The sequence below is a fragment of the Lycium barbarum genome, chromosome 8, assembly GCF_019175385.1.
Source record: "Lycium barbarum isolate Lr01 chromosome 8, ASM1917538v2, whole genome shotgun sequence".
Lineage (NCBI taxonomy): Eukaryota > Viridiplantae > Streptophyta > Magnoliopsida > Solanales > Solanaceae > Lycium > Lycium barbarum.
In genome coordinates, this window is record NC_083344.1 from 62,784,654 (window position 1) to 62,805,941 (window position 21,288).

Here is a 21,288-nt window from a genome sequence, read left to right on the forward strand (position 1 = left end):
TGTTTGCTATACCTGAGCTCGGCCAGGCCATATCATGCGTGACTGCCCATGGAGGCGTGGTAAAAGTAAGGTTCGGACTACGGGAGTGGTAGCTGGCTCTTCATCGTCGGTACGCCCCCCAAGGCCAGGGCCACAGATGTTAGTGGGTGGTGATAGAGACCAAAGAGAAATGCCCAGTCCAAGTGGATCCCAGCATCATATCCATGCGTTAGCTAAGCGACAGGATCCTGAGTCTTCCCCTGATATTGTGTTACACCTCGGAAATTTTCCGTACTTCTGTGATGAGTAGAACGATGAAGGGCTTGAGTGTATGATGTTTTACTAAGTCGGGAATGGGTAATTATGCATTTTTGGAAATAAGGAAGTTGCAGAAAAGTTTTTAGCCCAGTGGTCGTATATGGCACTATACGGCCCGTAAAGTGATTTACGGACCGTATACTGCAATCGTATTCCATCGTTCCTAAAGAATAAACTTTCTGTCCAGCTTTAATATGGTTAAATACGACCCAGAATACGGCCCGTAAACTGGTTTACGGACCGTAAACTAGGTGGTAAACTACCATGTTCTTCAGCCAAAACTTTCTGTTTTTCATATGCTTAAAAACGACCACAGTGGACGGACCGTAAATCAAAATACGGTCCGTAAATGGTGGTTTACGACCACTGTTCATCCCGACAAGAATTCATTAAAGATCAGATTTTGTGATTTTTAAAAGGGACTTAAACTCACTTCATTTCATTTTTCATCAAGACAACTCAAGAGACTTCTAGAACTCTCTAAATATTTCCTCCACAAGAATTCAAGAGAATTAAAGGGAATAGCAAGACCAACAACACTAATTTCATGGAATCAAGTGTAAGAACACAATAAAGGATCATCTAAGTGAAGAAATTCCAAAGAAAGGTGGAACTAGGGTTTTGTCTAAGTGAAGCATTTCAACTCAAGATTGTTCAACCATCATTCAAGGTAAGTTCCACGACAAATTCATGTTGTTTGAGGTATTGAAAGGTTCACATACTTGAAATATAGAAGAACATAGAAATGGGTCATTATTGGGTAAATAGTGACATAAGTGTGTGATAGTGGAATTGAATCATGAAAGTTGAAGAGTTGTCATTACGAATACGTTATGAATGATGTTTATATCATGAAACAAGTGTTAAATGCGTGGAAACACAAAGATGAGCTAGAAGTAGAAATATAGGAAAATTGGAGGAAAATGGTGGATTTTACTAATTGTGCATGAATGATGATTGTTGATTGTGAAAACCATGGGAAAAATAGTATAAACAAGAGAAGTGCTGCCCAATTCTTCCTAGACTTGACGATGCGTTTGTAGACGATTAACTAATGTTAGTACGAATTCTCTCATGAAGGTAACGACGTGGTATTGAAGAACAGCAAGTGAGCGATAGCCTAGCGGAACGACCAAGGTACGTGAGGCTAGACCTTCTTTCCAATGGCATGAGTCTCTCAGCTTGAATCCCTATTCCTTTCATGCGCTCTCACATCCTAAGAAGTTAAAAGCTTATGCCTATGAATGTCTACATGAGATAAGTTATACGATGTGAGGATGTTATTCCTTGCCTACACTCACCTTATGTACTAGTCCTTTCAAGGTGAGGCAGAATGTCCATAAGGGCTCCATAATGTAATCGGGGGATCACGACCTTACGTCACCCCAATAGAGTAAAGTTGACCTTGAGCCTTATACATATATTATGATAAGATAAGTATTTCATGACGAGCATATTATTATGAGTATTTTGCATTGAGCATGTCATGAGCATTTAACACCGTGCCTAGTTGGCCGGGCATTCACCGCCAAGGCGGGCAGCTGTACGGATACACCATGACCTTCGGGCATGGGCAGACACCACTAGTGGGCGGCATGAGATGCTACCCCGGACGCGGAAGGCCTGGACGCGGGCTCATATTATTGATGACCACACCGTTCCGACATGGATGGGCAGTTGCATGTCATGCATTCATGATATCATGATAAGTATGAGTAAGACAACATGCATTTCTTCTCTCTTATGATTATTATTCAGATTTAGATGTTCCTATTGATACTCTCACTATATTATTGTTATCCTTCTTCATTGTTTTTGTCTCTCATACTCAGTACAACATTCGTACTGACGTCCTTTCTCTTGGACGCTGTGTTCATGCCCACAGGTAGACAGGGAGGCGAGCTTGATCCAGATACTTAGGAGCTGCCAGCTGTTGAGAGCACTCCATTGTTCGGAGGTGCTTATGATTTCTCTTTTGGGTGCATATGTATATATATATATATATATATATATATATATTAGGCATGACGGAGTCTTGTTCCGTCCATTGTATAGTATGTCAGTAGAGGCTCGTAGATGCGTAGTGTGGGTAGCATGGTCTCACAGCCCTCATGTATATGTGCACTCATTATTTGGATGTACCAAAAATTTCTATATACAAAATGTGATAATCAGCCCTCATGTATATGTGCACTCATGATTATCCACGCTTTAAGCGAAATGTGATAATCAGGACATTGACCGAGTAAAGGGAGTAATAGAGCGAGTGGTGCTCGGTGGTTAGCCCCGGGTACCCATCGCGGCCCCTAGCTGGGTCGTGACAGAAGTGGTATCAGAGCAGTTCATCCTAGGAAGTGTCTACGAGCCGTGTCTAGTAGAGTCTTGTTTATGGTGTGTTGCGCGCCACATCAATAAACAAGGGGCTACAGGGCATTTAGGAAAATGACCATCCTTCTTTTTACTAGATCGTGCGATAGAGCAATGCATAGGATTTTATCCTTCCCTAAAAGTGCGTTGTTATTTCAGAATGCCGCCGAAAGGAAAAGCTACAGCTGCCCAGAAAGGCAAAGCTACGACGAAGAAGCGGGCAGAAAGGGAGCCTCCGGCAAATGTAGAGGAAGGTGAATCACAGAATTAGGCCTCGCCTAATGGAGGAGAGCAGGGAGGAGCCTCAGTCCCATTTCCTTCGCCTGTTACTTCGGGTCAACAGGTATCTGAGGCCATACATTTATTGACGCAGTTGGTCGCCGCTCAGTCACAACGACAGAATGCGGGCTCAAGTGATCGATCGGCCAGTACGAGAGCTCGTGATTTCTTGACTTTAAATCCTCCGAAATTTTTCGGGTCGAAGCCGGATGAGGACCCCCAAGGCTTTGTTGATGAGATGTCGAGGACGCTGAAACTTATGCATGCTTCTGAGACCGAATCGGTATAGTTGGCCTCTTACAGACTCCGCGATGTGGCGGTGCTATGGTACAAAAATTGGATGATATCAAGGGGAGAGAATGCACCACCTCCCGTTTGGCAAGAATTTGTAGATGCCTTTATTCGGCATTACTTGCCGTCTGAGATCTGCCGAGCTAGAGCGGACATGTTCTTGAATTTAAAGCAAGGCAGTATGAGTGCCTGAGAGTATAGTATGCAGGTTAATTCTCTGTCCAGGTATGCCCCGACTACGGTGGCTGATATGGGCGATCGGGTTCATAGATTTGTGAGTGGTTTGGGGCCACACCTATTTAGAGATTGCTTGACAGCCTCCTTGCAAGACGGGATGGATATTTCCCGAATACAGGCAAATGCTCAGAACCTGGAGGAACGACAACAGCAGCAAAGAAGTGATCGGGATAATGACCGAAGGCAAGGTAAGAGAGCTAGATCTACGGGTGCAAGCAGTGAGTATAGAGGGGGATCCAGACAGATGCATTCTAGGCACTCAGGTCAGTCAGCGACCAGTGCGCCTCCCCAGTTCTCAGATAGGAGGGTTGACCGTTCTTTTCAATCAGGGCAGGGCCAGAGCTCGAGGGCCTCAGATTTTCAGTTCAAGGGAGATTTTAGCCATATGAGACCCCAGTACCGCGGTGTAGTCAGTGCGGTAAATTACATTCCGGACAGTGTCGTCAGGGTACCGATGCTTGCTATGCCTGCGGGCAGGTTGGTCATATGATGAGAGATTGCCCTTCAGCGAGAGGTAGAGTTGGGACTCAGCCTACGGGGTCAGCAGTTGGGTCTTCTTCAGTGCGCCCAGCAGCGCAGACTTCTCAGACTACAGCAGGTAGAGGCAGAGGCAGAGGGGGAGCATCTACTTCAGGAGCTGTTCAGCCCCGCGTATATGCTTTAGCTGGGCGACAGGATCTTGAGTCTTCGCCAGATGTTGTCACAGGTACTCTGACTATATTCTCCCGTGACGTATATGCTTTGATTGATCCAGGCTCTACTTTCTCTTATGTTACCCCATATGTTGCTGATTGTATTGGGGTGAAGCCTGTGCCAATTAAACCTTTCGAGGTGTTCACTCCGGTTGGTGATCCCGTAATAGCGAGGAAAATATATAAAAATTGTGTTGTTGTGATATGTGACCGCCAGACTCAAGCCGACTTGATCGAGCTGGAAATGATAGACTTTGATGTAATAATGGGAATGGATTGGTTGGCCTCGTGCTATGCTAATGTCGATTGCAGGACAAAAATGGTTCGATTCCAGTTTCCGGGAGAGCCCGTACTTGAAAGTAAGGGTAACACAGCATCCCCAAAGGGTAGGTTTATTTCCTACCTCAAGGCGAGAAAGAAGATAGCCAAGGGCTATATTTATCATCTAGTTCGGGTTCATGATACGGAGGCAAGGCCACCAGTTTTCCAATCTGTCCCGGTAGTAAATGAATTTCCAGACGTATTTCCAGACGAACTTCCAGGCCTTCCTCCGGAAAGGGAATTTGATTTCGCTATTGATGTATTGCCGGACACGGAGCCCATTTCTATTCCTCCTTATCGAATGGCTCCGGCAGAATTGAAGGAGCTAAAGGCACAGTTGAAAGACTTGCTCGAGAAGGGTTTCATTAGGCCCAGTTCATCACCGTGGGAAGCGCCGGTCTTGTTCGTAAAGAAGAAGGACGGATCTCTACGAATGTGTATCGACTACAGACAGTTGAACAAGGTAACAATAAAAAATAAATATCCTCTTCCCAGAATCGATGATTTGTTTGATCAGTTACAGGGCGCTAAGTGGTTTTCCAAGATAGATCTGAGATCGGGTTATCATCAGGTGAGAATTAGAGAAGCAGATATTCCTAAGACTGCCTTCAGGACAAGATATGGTCACTACGAGTTCCGAGTGATGTTGTTTGGATTGACAAATGCCCCGGTGGTGTTCATGAATTTAATGAATAATGTGTTCAGGCCATATTTGGATCTCTTTGTGATAGTATTTATCGACGATATTCTGGCATATTCCCACACAGAGTCAGAACATGCAGACCACCTAAGAATTGTTCTTGGCGTTCTCCTAGCCCGAGAATTATATGCGAAGTTCTCAAAGTGCGAGTTTTGGCTGAATTCTGTGGCGTTTCTAGGCCATGTTATTTCAGATGATGGCATCCGAGTCGACACTCAGAAAATAGAAGCTGTGAAGACTTGGCCAAGGCCTACGACGCCCACAGAAGTTCGTAGTTTTCTGGGGTTGGCAGGTTATTATCGAAGATTCGTAGAGGGCTTTTCATCTATTTCAGCCCCATTAACGAAGCTAACCCAGAAGTCAGCAAAATTTTAGTGGAATGATGCTTGTGAGCGTAGTTTCCGAGAGCTAAAAGATAGATTGACCTCGGCTCCAGTGTTAACATATCCAGAAGGGCCGGATGGTTATGTCGTGTATTGTGACGCTTCCGGTGTGTGACTAGGATGTGTGCTGATGCAGCATGGCAAGGTTATTGCTTATGCTTTGAGACAGTTGCGGAAACATGAACAGAATTATCCGACTCATGATCTCGAATTGGCTGCGGTTATTCATGCCTTAAAGATATAGAGGCATTATCTGTACGGTGTGCACGTCGATATTTATAAAAATCACAAGAGTCTTCAACATATTTTTAAGCGGAAGGAGTTGAACCTACGGCAGAGGCGGTGGTTGGAATTGTTGAAGGATTATGACGTGAATATTTTATACCACCCCGGGAAAGCGAATGTGGTAGCAGACGCGCTTAGCCGTCGGTCAATGGGCAGTTTAAGTGAAGTCCCTTCAAAAAAGAAAGAAATGGTTCGTGAGCTCCGTCAATTATCAAACCTTGGGGTACGTGTAATTGATTCGGGTAATGCAGGAATTAGTGTCAATAATCCTACGGTCTCGCCTTTGAATGTGGAAATAAAAGAACGCCGGTATGAGGATCCACAAATGTGTCGTCGTAGGGATGTATCCCGTGGAAAAGAGAAGTCTCCTTTTGAAGTTTCCGTAAATGGAGTTCTTAGATACCGAGACAGATTGTGTGTACCGGATGTGGCGAGACTACGCTAGCGAATTTTAGAGGAAGCGCACCGTTCTCGGTATTCCATTCATCCAGGAGCAACTAAGATGTATCATGACCTTAAGTTGCTATATTGGTGGGATGACATGAAACAAGACATAACAGTATTTGTGGCACAGTGCCCGAATTGCCAGCAAGTGAAAGCAGAACATCAGAAGACAGGAGGCCTATTGCAAGCAATGGAAATTCCTACCTGGAAATGGGAAGAGATTAATATGAATTTTATTGTGGGATTACCTCGTTCCCGGGGCAAATATGACTCAATATGGGTGATCGTGGACAGACTCACAAAAGCAGCTCATTTCCTCCCAGTCAGAACCACGTATTCGGCGGAAGATTACATGAAGCTGTATTTGAAGGAAATTGTGCGACTTTATGGAATTCCTTTGGCCATTATTACAGACAGGGGGGCCCAGTTTACGGCCAAGTTTTGGAAATCTTTTCAAGAAGGGCTAGGCACTCAGGTCAAATTTAGCACGGCATTTAACCCACAGACTAACGGGCAAGCCGAGCGTACCATTCAAACTTTAGATGATATGTTATGAGCGTGTGTACTAGACTTCGGTGGTGGTTGGGATGATCATTTGCCACTGATTGAGTTTGCCTACAACAACAACTATCATTCCGGAATTCAAATGGCCCTGTATAAAGCATTATATGGAAGTAAATGTAGATATCCAATTGGATGGTTTGAAACCGGAGAAGTACAATTGATAGGCCCCGATTTGATCCAACAAGCAGTTGAAAAGGTTATAGTGATTCGAGACCGACTGTTAACAGCTCAAAGTCGCCAAAAGTCTTATGTAGACAACCGCCGACGGGATTTAGAATTCCAGGTAAATGACTGGGTATTTCTGAAGGTATCACCAATGAAAGGGGTGATGAGATTTGGCAAAAAGGGGAAGTTGAGTCCAAGATACATCGGACCTTATAAAATTGTCCGTAAGGTGGGACAGGTGGCATATGAATTGGATTTACCTTCGGAGCTTGAATCAGTTCACCCGGTATTCCATGTTTCGATGCTCCGCAAGTGTATTGGGGATCCTACAACAATAGTCCCGGTTGATGATGTGCAGGTGACAGAGAAGCAAACATATGAAGAAGTACCTATTGCTATTTTAGACAGACAAGTGCGGAGACTTCGGAATAAAGAAGTCACTTCAGTCAAAGTTTGATGGCGAAACAATAACAGGGAAGAGATGACTTGGGAAGTGGAAGAGAAGATGAAATCCAAGTACCCCCATTTGTTCCAATCCCCAGAAGAGATTCAAGATGAGACGTCGACGATATAAGGTATGTATGCTTTAGTTTTATGCTTTTGATCGTGTGTGGCCATAGATGTGTTGATATTGTGATATGGCCCTGTGCGGCGAAGATATGGTGGGTTGTTGTAATGGGAAGGTAGTTCCCAAATTATAAAGGAAACTCTGGCAAAATTTTCTAGAATCCCCGAGTGTCGAACATTTGAGGACGAATGTTCCAAAGGGGGGAAGAATGTTACACCTCGGCAATTTTCCGTACTTGTGTGATGAGTAGAACGATGAAGGGCTTGAGTGTATGATGTTTTACTAAGTTGGAAATGGCTAATTATGCATTTTTGGAAATAAGGAAGTTGCGGAAAAAAATTTAGCCCATTGGTCGTATATGGCACTATACGGCCCGTAAAGTGATTTACGGACCGTATAGTGCAATCGTATTCTATCGTTCCAAAAGAATCAACTTTCTGTCCAACGTTAATATGGTTAAATACGACCCAGAATACGGCCCGTAAACCATGTCGTAAACTACCATGTTCTTCAGCCAAAACTTTCTGTTTTTCATATGCTTAAAAACGACCACAGTGGACGGACCGTAAATCAAAATACGGTCCGTAAATGGTGGTTTACGACCACTGTTCATCCCGACAAGAATTCATTAAAGATCAGATTTTGTGATTTTTAAAAGGGACTTAAGCTCACTTCATTACATTTTTCATCAAGACAACTCAAGAGACTTCTAGAACTCTCCAAATATTTCCTCCACAAGAATTCAAGAGAATTAAAGGGAATATCAAGACCAACAACACTAATTTCATGGAATGAAGTGTAAGAACACAATAAAGGATCATCTAAGTGAAGAAATTCCAAAGAAAGGTGGAACTAGGGTTTTGTCTAAGTGAAGCATTTCAACTCAAGATTGTTCAACCATCATTCAAGGTAAGTTCCACGACAAATTCATGTTGTTTGAGGTATTGAAAGGTTCACATACTTGAAATATAGAAGAACATAGAAATGGGTCATTATTGGGTAAATAGTGACATAAGTGTGTGATAGTGGAATTGAATCATGAAAGTTGAAGAATTGTCATTACGAATACGTTATGAACGATGTTTATATCATGAAACAAGTGTTAAATGCGTGAAAACACAAAGATGAGCTAGAAGTAGAAATATAGGAAAATTGGAGGAAAATGGTGGATTTTACTAATTGTGCATGAATGATGATTGTTGATTGTGATATTGTGAGTAGTATGTGAATGTAGGGAGTTAATATAAAACATGGGAAAAATAGTATAAACAAGAGAAGTGCTGCCCAATTCTTCCTAGACTTGACGATGCGTTTGTAGACGATTAACTAATGTTAGTACGAATTCTCTCATGAAGGTAACGACGTGGTATTGAAGGAGAGCAAGTGAGCGATAGCCCAGCGGAACGACCAAGGTACGTGAGGCTAGTCCTTCTTTCCAATGGCATGAGTCTCTCAGCTTGAATCCCTATTCCTTTCATGCGCTCTCACATCCTAAGAAGTTAAAAGCTTATGCCTATGAATGTCTACATGAGATAAGTTATACGATGTGAGGATGTTATTCCTTGCCTACACTCACCTTATGTACTAGTCCTTTCAAGGTGAGGCAGAATGTCCATAAGGGCTCCATAATGTAATCGGGGGATCACGACCTTACGTCACCCCGATAGAGTAAAGTTAACCTTGAGCCTTATACATATATTATGATAAGATAAATTTTTCATGATGAGCATATTATTATGAGTATTTTGCATTGAGCATGTCATGAGCATTTCACACCGTGCCTAGTTGGCCGGGCAGTCACCACCAAGGCGGGCAGCTATACGGATACACCATGACCTTCGGGCATGGGCAGACACCACTAGTGCGCGGCATGAGATGGTACCCCGGACGCGGGAGGCCTGGATGCGGGCTCATATTATTGATGATCACACCGTTCCGACATAGACGGGCAGTTTGCATGTCATGCATTCATGATATCATGATAAGTATGAGTAAGACAACATGTATTTGTTCTCTCTTATGATTATTATTCAGATTCAGATGTTCCTATTGATACTCTCACTATATTATTGTTATCCTTCTTCATTGATTATGCCTCTCATACTCAGTACAACATTTTTACTGACGCCCTTTCTCTTGGACGTTGTGTTCATGCCCACAGGTAGACAGGGAGGCGAGCTTGATCCAGATACTTAGGAGCTGCCAGCTGTTGAGAGCACTCCATTGTTCGGAGGTGCTTATGATTTCTCTTTTGGGTGCATATGTATATATATATATATATATATATTTTGGGCATGACGGAGTCTTGTTCCGTCCATTGTATAGTATGTCAGTAGAGGCTTGTAGATGCGTAGTGTGGGTAGCATGGTCTCACAGCCCTCATGTATTTGTGCACTCATTATTTTGATGTACCAAACCTTTCTATATACAAAAGTATTTATGTTTTCAAATAAATTATGATCTTTTCCACGCTTTAAGAGAAATGTGATAATCAGGGCATTGACCGAGTAAAGGGAGTAATAGAGCGAGTGGTGCTCGGTGGTTAGCCCCGGGTACCCGTCGCGGCCCCTAGCTGGGTGGTGACATATTGTTCCAGGTATATTGTTAGTATCCTCTTATGATATGTGTGCATCGATTGATTCGAATATTATGCTATCATGTATCACCCCCGTTGTGATGGTTTTGTTGAGGTGGAAAAAACAAATCTGAGTCAATCCGACAATTTGAGATGACTATATTTGTTAGTAACCTAGTGATAGCCAGAATCGTGATTTACGAGTAAGTTGATTGACAGTGAGTGACTATAAATAATATGTGTATGTATATAGATATTGGAATTCTAGACCGAGTGTGCAAGTACATCCTATGAGACAAGCCATATTATTTATATCCTTTAACGGTTTGGGATTGTTATGCTTACCAGAGAAACTCTGCCGAAATTTTCCTAGAATCTAAAGATGATAAGATATAAGCTTGTGACATGTTCTAACGAGAAGGGATGTTGTGCAACAAGGTAATGGCAGGACGAGATTAAGTTAGGAGCATCATTAACAACTATACGAGATGACTCAAATACTATTGAACTGATAGCAACAGTCGTTATAAGAGCAACATTGATACGGTAAAGAGAAATGCTTGGTAGTACTAAAACATGCCATGGAAGAGAAAGGGTAACTCCAATAGAGTGTGGTACTGGAGTATTGATTGGACGGATAAGTGCGAGTAAGATACGATGAGTTTACTAGCAACTAAAGTAACAGTACCCAGAGACAGAGGTACGAATACGAAGGGTTATAATGAATGAGAACACGTTGGTAAAACAATTTATATGGTAAGCGTAATAGAACTGATTAGAAAGAGTAACAGGTTGAGTATGCTTACTTCACAAGGTTTATCCTATGTTATAAGCAGGCTTGCAAATGAGGTAAAGAAGTGGCATTCTATAGCGTTGATTATGATCAAGGTATAATGAGGGCATAACAAGAACTGTAATGCAAAGTATAACGAGGAAACGACCAAGGAGGTGACATGTCCCGTATGAATAAAGAGTGAATGCAAGAGTGAAACCAGCAAGCGAGCCATGGGGCAGTAGATGAGAAAGCTTAAAAGACCTCATTAGGGGAAAGTCCAGCATAGGGATTCCTCAATGACAGAAGTGATAGCCAGCAAAAAGAGGGAAGTCAACTTGAAAAAGAAATCAGAGAAAAGAGATATGGCAGAGTAGCAGTAGTTTGCGATTGGTACAACCAAGAGTATGAGTGATATCTTTAGATGGATGTAAAAGACCAATACTACAGAAAGATGAATAACGAAATAGGACGCTTGTTAGAAAAAGGATCAACACAATAAGGGTGAGAGGGGATGATCAGAATGAACAAAAATAAGTTTTGGTAGCAAAGAATTGATTGTACAAAGGTAGTATATTCTAAAGGACAAAACGGTACTAAGTTAAGAATATGGTCCCTCGTGTGAAGAATAAAGGGATTGATTATAAAACGCAAGGAAACAAGATAAATTGAGGAGGAAGGAATGTAAAGGAATAAGAATAGGAATAGGAAGAGAAGGAAATTGTCACGACCCATCCCCGTAGGCCATGACTGGTACCCGACTTGGGCACCCCCTGCGTGCTCATTTACCAAATCTAGCATACAAAAGGCCTGTATATAAATAAATACCAGACGAGGCTCCACACGGGTACCTACAACCATATACCCTGCATAAAAGCCGACAAGGCTTTTAGATCATACATAGCGTATTAAAACATATATACATGCAACTGATAGGGTCGCCACGGCGAATGAGCCGCCGAACCCAATTCTCACGGCACATCCAGACAAAACTGTACATTACCCACGTCTATGTCTACAGACCTCTAATACAATACGACAGAATCACATGGCGGGACAGGGCCCCGCCGTACCCTGAACAACACAACATGTACATCAGAAGCGTATGTACCAAAACGTCGGCTCCGGAACAAAGGGAGCACCTCAAACCGCAAGATGGAATCCTATGCCGGCGGGTCACCAAAATGTGGATCTGTACCTGCGGGCATGAAACGCAGCCCCCCGAAGAGAGGGGGTCAGTACGAAATATGTACTGAGTATGTAAAGCATACAACACAGAAAACAAGGTCACAACTGAAATACGATATATAGAAAGCGAGCACAATAGCCAGAATACTAAGGAATCGTATCCGGCGTACAACAGGCAAAAGAAGTTCCGGAAAATCAACACGGCAATCGGAATGCCAAAATGTTTGCTTTATTTTGGAAAACATTTTTGTTTCGGTCACATAGGAGAATCAACGCGCCATTTCCGCGGCCCTAAGTCCAGCGGTCGCTGTCACACAAACCACGGCCAAGTAGCCATCGGTCACAATCACACATGCCGCAGCCGAGTATCCAGCGGTCACAATCACACATACCGCGGTCAAGTATCCAGCGGTCACAATCACACATACCGCAGTCAAGTATCCAGCGGTCACTATCACAAGTTCGACATACCGCGGTCAAGGGTCCAGCGGTCTATGTCGGGCATAATCACAAGTGCGGCAGACGCAGGTCAAGGGTCCAGCAGTCAATGCCACACGTCCGGCATAACGCAATCAAAGGTCCAGCAGTCAATGTCGGACACGCCGCGGTCGAGGGTCCAGCGGCCAATATTACATATGCGCATATTCACATAACCGGCCCGGGACTCGGCAAAACAGAAAATAACCATACAGAATGCCAACTTATCACTTTCCACACGTAAATCACACATGCCAGGATCATGCATCACACAGGACTCAGGTATACCAAAATCGTATATCGGAACACACAGAAAATAAGTAGTTTGTCTAAAATCTCAGGGTAAGATTTTTAAAACGCTTTAGATGTCAAAACATTTTATAATGATCATAAAGGTGGTCATAACACCTATCGTATAGTAAATAGCATAATAACCAGGAGTTACCTGCGAACTCCGGACAAAAGTACATTGGCTAAAGCCATGCAGCACATATCAGGGTTTCTGTCCCCGCAATTGGTTCAATAATCATTAAAATCCGTCTCGGGATAGATAGAATATCTCCCGCTTAGTAGTCGGAACAATAACCATGAGTTTCCTTGACTTACCGTACGAGAATAAGACAAACAGAACAATAAGAGAGGCATCGGGGATAGCGGGCCCACCTCTGGCCAAGTCGAGGCGGCGGACAAGAATCACGCCCATTAGACTCTACGGAGTCATCCAGGAAAGTTTCAGAGTGATCGGGTTACATTAGTGAAAGTTACGGAGGTTTAACCATTTTTTTCAACAAAATGCACCTTTTGGAGTTCAATGACACTGAGTGAATAGTAACAAAAACCAATCTCGGATTACGATGAGCAGGATTGTCCCCGAGACCATTTGTACATTTTTGGCGAACTTGAGGCTTGAATTTGGAGACGTATAAAGGGCGGAAAAGGTATGTAAATCTTATCCTTTCCTTCTTTGGCATGCCCTAGGTCTGCTAGGTAATAACCAGGAGTTACCTGCGAACTCCGGACAAAAGTACATTGGCTAAAGCCATGCAGCACATATCAGGGTTTCTGTCCCCGCAATTGGTTCAATAATCATTAAAATCCGTCTCGGGATAGATAGAATATCTCCCGCTTAGTAGTCGGAACAATAACCATGAGTTTCCTTGACTTACCGTACGAGAATAAGACAAACAGAACAATAAGAGAGGCATCGGGGATAGCGGGCCCACCTCTGGCCAAGTCGAGGCGGCGGACAAGAATCACGCCCATTAGACTCTACGGAGTCATCCAGGAAAGTTTCAGAGTGATCGGGTTACATTAGTGAAAGTTACGGAGGTTTAACCATTTTTTTCAACAAAATGCACCTTTTGGAGTTCAATGACACTGAGTGAATAGTAACAAAAACCAATCTCGGATTACGATGAGCAGGATTGTCCCCGAGGCCGAAATCTCAACCTAGTAGACCTAGGGCATGCCAAAGAAGGAAAGGATAAGATTTACATACCTTTTCCGCCCTTTATACGTCTCCAAATTCAAGCCTCAAGTTCGCCAAAAATGTACAAATGGTCAAGTTTGCCAAATGTCAAATTCAAGCCTTTCAATAGCCCAAACTTGTTACATACTTGCCTACCGAAATTTCGGTAGCATTTCCCCTATATATATAACATCCCCGAGACTTAGCTCGGCTCAATATATCAACAACAACAACAACAACCCATTCAACAATATAAACAACTACCACAAACCACATTATAACGCAAAGATTCCTTCTTTCCTTATAAAGCGAAAACTTTCATTTCAACTTCACAATATCAAGCTAATACCAACATTTCCATATTCACCATTGATCAAGATCATTACATGGTGATTTAGAAGTATTTCATATCATTTTCACAAAGTATTCACAAGATATATCAGATATACAAATTCTCCACCAAAACCATAATTCACCTAAAACTCCTAATCTTCCACATAATCGTTCCTAATGTATTTCTACCTTCCAACTTCATCCACAACAACAACCATTTGTGTCTTACGACTTCGTTTCCCTCAATTACATAATTTATAAGAAGATCACGTACTTTCCAACACTTACCATTTCACAAGGAACATCATATTCTCATTTGCATCATAAGGTACACATTAACAACAACTAAATTACTACATAGGAAATGGGTTCCTATTTCACATAATTCATACACACATTCGGTCAACTCTTACAATCCACAATCCTAACCAAATTCATCAAACTTTTGTTATCAACAAGATCATAGTAGTACACCATATCCACGGCCACAACACACTATGTACACGGCTACACACATATATCCACAATACATCAAATTTTCATACTTTTCATTCACTTCTTCATATTATAACATACAAAACTTTCCATAACACACAAAGAACATGAAATTCCTACCTTTTTTTCAAACCCTCACTTGCCACCAACGTTCCTTTCTCGCTAGAATAATTATACCACGTTGACGAACGCCTTGAACTTGTTATGGATTCCAAAAGAACAAGATTTTCTTGTAACACTCGAGGGACTTGGAATTTTTTTCCTCCTTTTTTTTTTCTTTCTTTCTACCCGAAACCTCTCCTTTTTTTTCTCTTTCTTTGTTGTTGCTCTTATCTCAAGTTCATGAAGCTTCTAATAAAAGATAAGAACTCCTTTATTTATAAGAATTAATTACATAACTTAATTCATGGGTTGGGCCTAACCCATGGCCGGCCACCCCAAGAAATTGGGCCTAAATTTCCATTAATTTATTGGGCCCAATTTGTTAAAATCTCATTTTGTAATTCCCGAAACTAATTTCTAAAATTTTCATTTTTGCCCTCGGCCTTCTTTCACATTTCCTCACCAACATTCCTCATGAACAACACACACATGTATGAATTCAAACCAACATATAACCTTGTCCCTCCCAAATCCAAAATGATCTCAATTTTTATTTTTTTTGGACACGCGAAAGCACGGGATATAACAGAAATGGGCTCCAAAGTATGTGCACTTAAGAAGTAGTCATGTTATGACTAAAAGAAAATGTATCTCCTATGAATATCCTATACCAGGTTAGAACGAGCAAAGTATATGAAGTGATGAGCTAAAAGGAAAGAGATGATCACTAGTTATGAGTTTACCATACGACGATAAAGTGATAGAGTAAAGCTATCATCAACAACAAATATAATACGGTTATGATTGGGTTTGAAATCAGTGTTGAGTGCAAAACAATAGTAAAAGAATATGAGGCATGAGGGGTGTTAGTGGCGTATGAGACTTACGCCTTGGAGAATAAGATGATGTTACCAGTGAACTTTGAGCACCGAAGAAGAGGACAAGTGACATTATATGGATGGTATGGATAACTAGACCTACTACTATTGTGAGCATCCTTATGGGACAAAAAGTTGTTAATTGGAGCGGAGTTAGACATTGATTCATGACTACCGGGTGAGCTAAGTAAAATACATTCTTGTTCGGAGAGCTATATCGGTTGTATTATTTGGTTACAATACTGCAAGGTGAGTATGTTAAGACTTCACATATGAATTATTGTAGCTATAGATTATGGGAAACGGCATGAATAAGATGTAGTATAGTGAGGGTTATATGAATTCAAGATTTGAAGGTGAGGCAACGGATTTGAGAATGGTACAAGTAAAACCCTTAAAGGGGGGAAGCGAATAAAGAGGATACAACTATGGAGATTGAAATGATGGACCCTAAGATGTGACAGATATAGACTCTAAAATAAATAGTGAGAGTTATGCAGAAATGAGTCTAATGACTAGTAAATAAATGAACACAAATTGAACAGGCATCTGAAACTGTAACGGAGACCATTCCCAAAGACCTTGAACAAACGTGACATTGAGAGCAAATAACTTAAGGGGTATGGTAAAGGATGGCGATGTTGTACTAGAATAGAGGCAAAGACACTAGCGGTAGAGTCGTTGTTAATGATATCGCTATTTATGAGCGACAATTAAGAAAGGGACCTAAGGTTTTCTATAGCAGGACACTAGATATGATAATCAAGGAAAACAAAATAAAGGAAGGAAGAGAGAATGACGAGATAAGTTACTACAAATAGACAAAAGACTTTTGGTATGAATGATACCGAGCCTAGTCATGGTCGAGTGCGCGAAACACCGAACCTTCGTGGTCGGGCATGCTATGTAAATGATATGTATATGAATATGACAATGGATACGATATGTAAATGAGTACGATTATGAATACGAATGCAGATATGGATACATGTATATGTATAGATGTGTGTGTACACGAATCACGCAAGAACGATTATGTAACTCGCAAGTAATTATACGTCGCCAATGAAACCAAGTGGATACTTAAAAAGAGGAGTAAGAGGTAAACAAGAATAGTGTGGTCATGATACTCTGGGTCATTTGAAGGAAAATATATGGCAAATTGAGTCGAAATGTTGAGTTGGGATTATTGTTAGGGATAAACAGGACAATTACTTGGAATATGACACAAGTACATGCTATACGCTTACTACAGTAGCCTTGGGGTGTGACAACTTACGAAGGCAATAAAATCACTGAATGAAGGGGAAGCTTAGTCCCCGATACATTAGGCCTTATGAGATGGTATGCAAAATAGGCAAGGTGGCTTATGAATTAGATCTACCATCCATGTCTCGATGCTTCGTAAATATGTTGGGAATCCTACTAGGATCATGCTAGTAAATGATGTTCAAGTGACAGAAAAGTTGATCTATGAAAAGGTACCCACTGCCACATTAGATAGGCAAGTACGGAGACTTCGAAATAAAGAAGTGGCCTCAGTTAAGGTCTTATGGAAAAATAACAACCGAGAAGAGTGACTCGGGAAGCGGAAGAAAACATGAAATCCAAGTGTCCGCACTTGTTTCAGCCCTGGGAGAGATTCGAAATGAAACACTAACATTATGAGGTATGTATACTTTCTTTTCATACATTTGGTTGTGTGTGGCCATAGATGTATATTGATATTGTATTGTAGCCCTGTGAGGCAATGTTATTATGGATTGTTGTGACAAGACAGTAGTTTCATATTACAGGGGAAACTCTGGCGAAATTTTCTTAGAATTCCCGAGTGTTTAACAGTCAAGGACGAATGTTCCAAAAGGGGGGAAGACTGTTACACCTTCGAAATTTCATGTCATCGCATAGTGAATGAACCAATGCGAGCTTAAGGATAACAGGAAGTTCTTAAGACTATAAGACGAGTATTTGGTGGTCTTAGAATGCGTACGTTAAGATCTTGAAGCTATATGAATTGATGGAATAAGGATTGGAGATCAAACGAAACGACGTGGACAACTTCGGAAAAAGCTATGAGTTCCACGACCATGTTTCACGGACCGTGAAACTTTCCACGGACCATATACTGGTCCGTAGAATACCCAGCAGAGATGATGGTTTCCTGGTGATGATCCACAACTAGTTGTATGAGTCGTACAATATTCCACGGACCGTACAAGTGACCGTGGAAATCCTGACGGGCTGAGTAAGGTCAATTATGTATATGTGATCCCACTTCATTTATTTCATTTCCCAAACACTTCTTCATCTATCAAGACCTCTAGAAGGTTCCATACATTTCATACCCCGTAGGCCGTGACTAGTGTCCGAATTGGACACTCATATCACCTGTTAACTATAATCTTTTATAACCAGCATATTATGAACTTATTTGTATAAAAACAAACATGCTGTTATTCTAAAGATGTCACAATTCTGTATGTCGTAGGCACCTGTCTCCTGAGGAGTTACAATCTTCAACAACAACATATATATATCTACGCAAGCCGACAAGGCTGCCACTACACGCAACATCCCAAACATATATATATATGCAAGCCGACAAGGCTGCCATTACGAATGGGTACGCCCCAAACATAAGTCATATTCATAAAACGCAACAACAACTATATACAGACCCACACATGTGTCCACAGACCTCTAAGAGTAATGACAGAATCATATGACGGGACAGGGCCCCGCCGTACCCCGACTAAACACATATATATACAACAAAAGAGAGTTATACCACAAGCTAGGCTCCGGAACAAAGGAGCACTCCAAAGTAGCTGAATAGATATCCTAGGCTGGCGGATCTCCGAAACGAGCGTCTGTACCTGCGGGCATGAACGCAGCCCCCCGAAGAAAAGGGGGTCAGTACGAAATATGTACTGAGCATGTAAAGCATGAAATATAGTAATAGACTCATACTGAGACAAGGTGTGTAGGACCCAATGCAACAAACAGAATTTCATAAAACTTGCCTTTGAACATATTTCATCTGTATCGTTCTCATATCAATATCAATATAGAGTTCTGTAACCAAGGCTGAATAATCATTATGTATATAACATATATAACGTGTCCCGACCCTTTAGTGAGGGACTCGGTAATTATAATCATAGCATCATAACATAAACATATACGTGTCCTGGCCCTCTAGTGAGGGACTCGGTAATGAGGAATATATGCCCTCCTGGCCGCCATCTCCATATCATCATGTCATCATATCAATATATCATCATCATATCATCATATCATCATATATATATATATATATATATATATATAACGTGTCCTGGCCCTCTAGTGAGGGGCTCGGTGAGTAATATAGTAAATATGCGCACGAAAACGTGTCCTGGCCCGGGACTCAGTGAAGGATATAGCGGTAAGCACGAGCAGAATAATAAGCAACCACATACATGCAAATCATCTTTTGAGACTCAATAGATAAGTAACTGACCAGCTCTAAAGTGTCAAGATAATAATCATATTCAGTTCTTTTTAAATCTCATTACAAGTTATAGCAAGGAACGTTTCAGATTTCATGTACATGTATCAATTTGACATGGTGTAACTTTTGATAGTCAAGTATGCCTCTAATTATGCAATTCTTTAAGAGTATGAACTTCTATACATCATTCATTAGTCAATCATATAGTAGGCTCGTGACCATAACATTACGGAATGAATAGAATCATAAGTCATGCTTGGAACTAGAGAGTAGAATTTACCCCAAGGTTCATATCATTTCTTACTTACGTCTAGGACATGCCAAAAAAAGAAGGAATAGGCTTTACATACCTTTAGCGTTTAGTCGTATTATAACTTGTACTTGCTGTCCGATAGTACTTATCCTATATCAAAATATCAAGAGCTACGATTAGTCTACGAGGGAATTCAATATGTATTTTAACGTTAACAACCCCTTTCCAACATTTAGACGACGTTTCGTTCGCATTCAAACCAACTAGTACTACAAGCTAATATTGTTAGTCATTCTTTCATGTATCAATCCGAACTTGTTTAAACATGACTTAAGGGAACTTTGGACAGTCCGTACATCATTTAAAACAAGCCCTTATCCACGGCCAAACAGCACACACAACATTACCATTTTCGCTTCGCAATTTTTCCAACTTCAACTACAATGACAACAACACGTTTACAACATTACTTATACGATTATTGGAACTGTTTTAGCATCATATTAACTCTTACAACAGCCCACAAACCATTTCAATTTCAACTTGAATCATTAAACTTCACTTTCACTATACGTTCATAACAATAACCAACATTCAACATACACTAATTCACTTCTAACATTAAAACAGTCCACGGTTTGGACTGTTTTCCCCCTTCAACATGATTCATTTCTTTAACACCTCAATTCACATATTCATAATGCATACAATACACCACAATGTCCATAACAACAACAATCAAAACATGACACAAAACAGTCCATAAATTCCTCTAAAACAACCCCCTACACGGCTTCAACACAACTACAACAACTTCATGATTTTCATCTATTTATCCACACTACAACACATTCAATTCATTCCCAATACATGTACAAGAAGATTAAGCATGATTCCATTTAAGTCTACAACACACGGCCCACTTCAACTTCAAGAAAAACAGTCCAATACCAACATGCAACATCATAAACATACTTCTACAATCTTTGTTCATTTACATATGTTGACACACGTTCAACCCATCAACAATACATGCAAAATGAGACCAACGTGGCTTCACCCAAGCTCACGGCTCACCTCAACTTCAACCACAACAACAAAACAACAACAACATGCACGAATTATACATTCAAATCATCATACAACACAAGAAAAATGATCATTCTTACCTTGTAACTAAACACTTCAATCGGCTAGCCCTTCACTTTCACTTCTTGAATTTTAACACTTGTTCTTGCTATTCCAATGAATGATACACGTTAATACACCTTTAGGGGAGTTAAATTGCCTAAGAAAATGATTTTGTTGGAGCAATTTGGAACACCTCACTCTCGGCCAGCTTGTAGCCGAGAGCTTCCCTCTCTATCACTATGTGTTCTTGACTTGTAAAGATGAAAATGATGTAGTTAGTTGATAGTGAATCAACATTTGTGTTATATATATGCATTACAAGATTTGGACATGTGTCCCACTTAAATTTTGGGTCAATTATCTTTGACCATCCCACTAAACTACACGGCGAACTATGGCTATTTTTAATGGACTGATTTAGTTTTCCAATCCCACTTAATAATGTAATCATGGTTAATTTAATCCCAATTTTCCATTAATGCTTCGATACTAAACGAAATTTGTAGGTAACTTGTGACTTGAAACGAAAC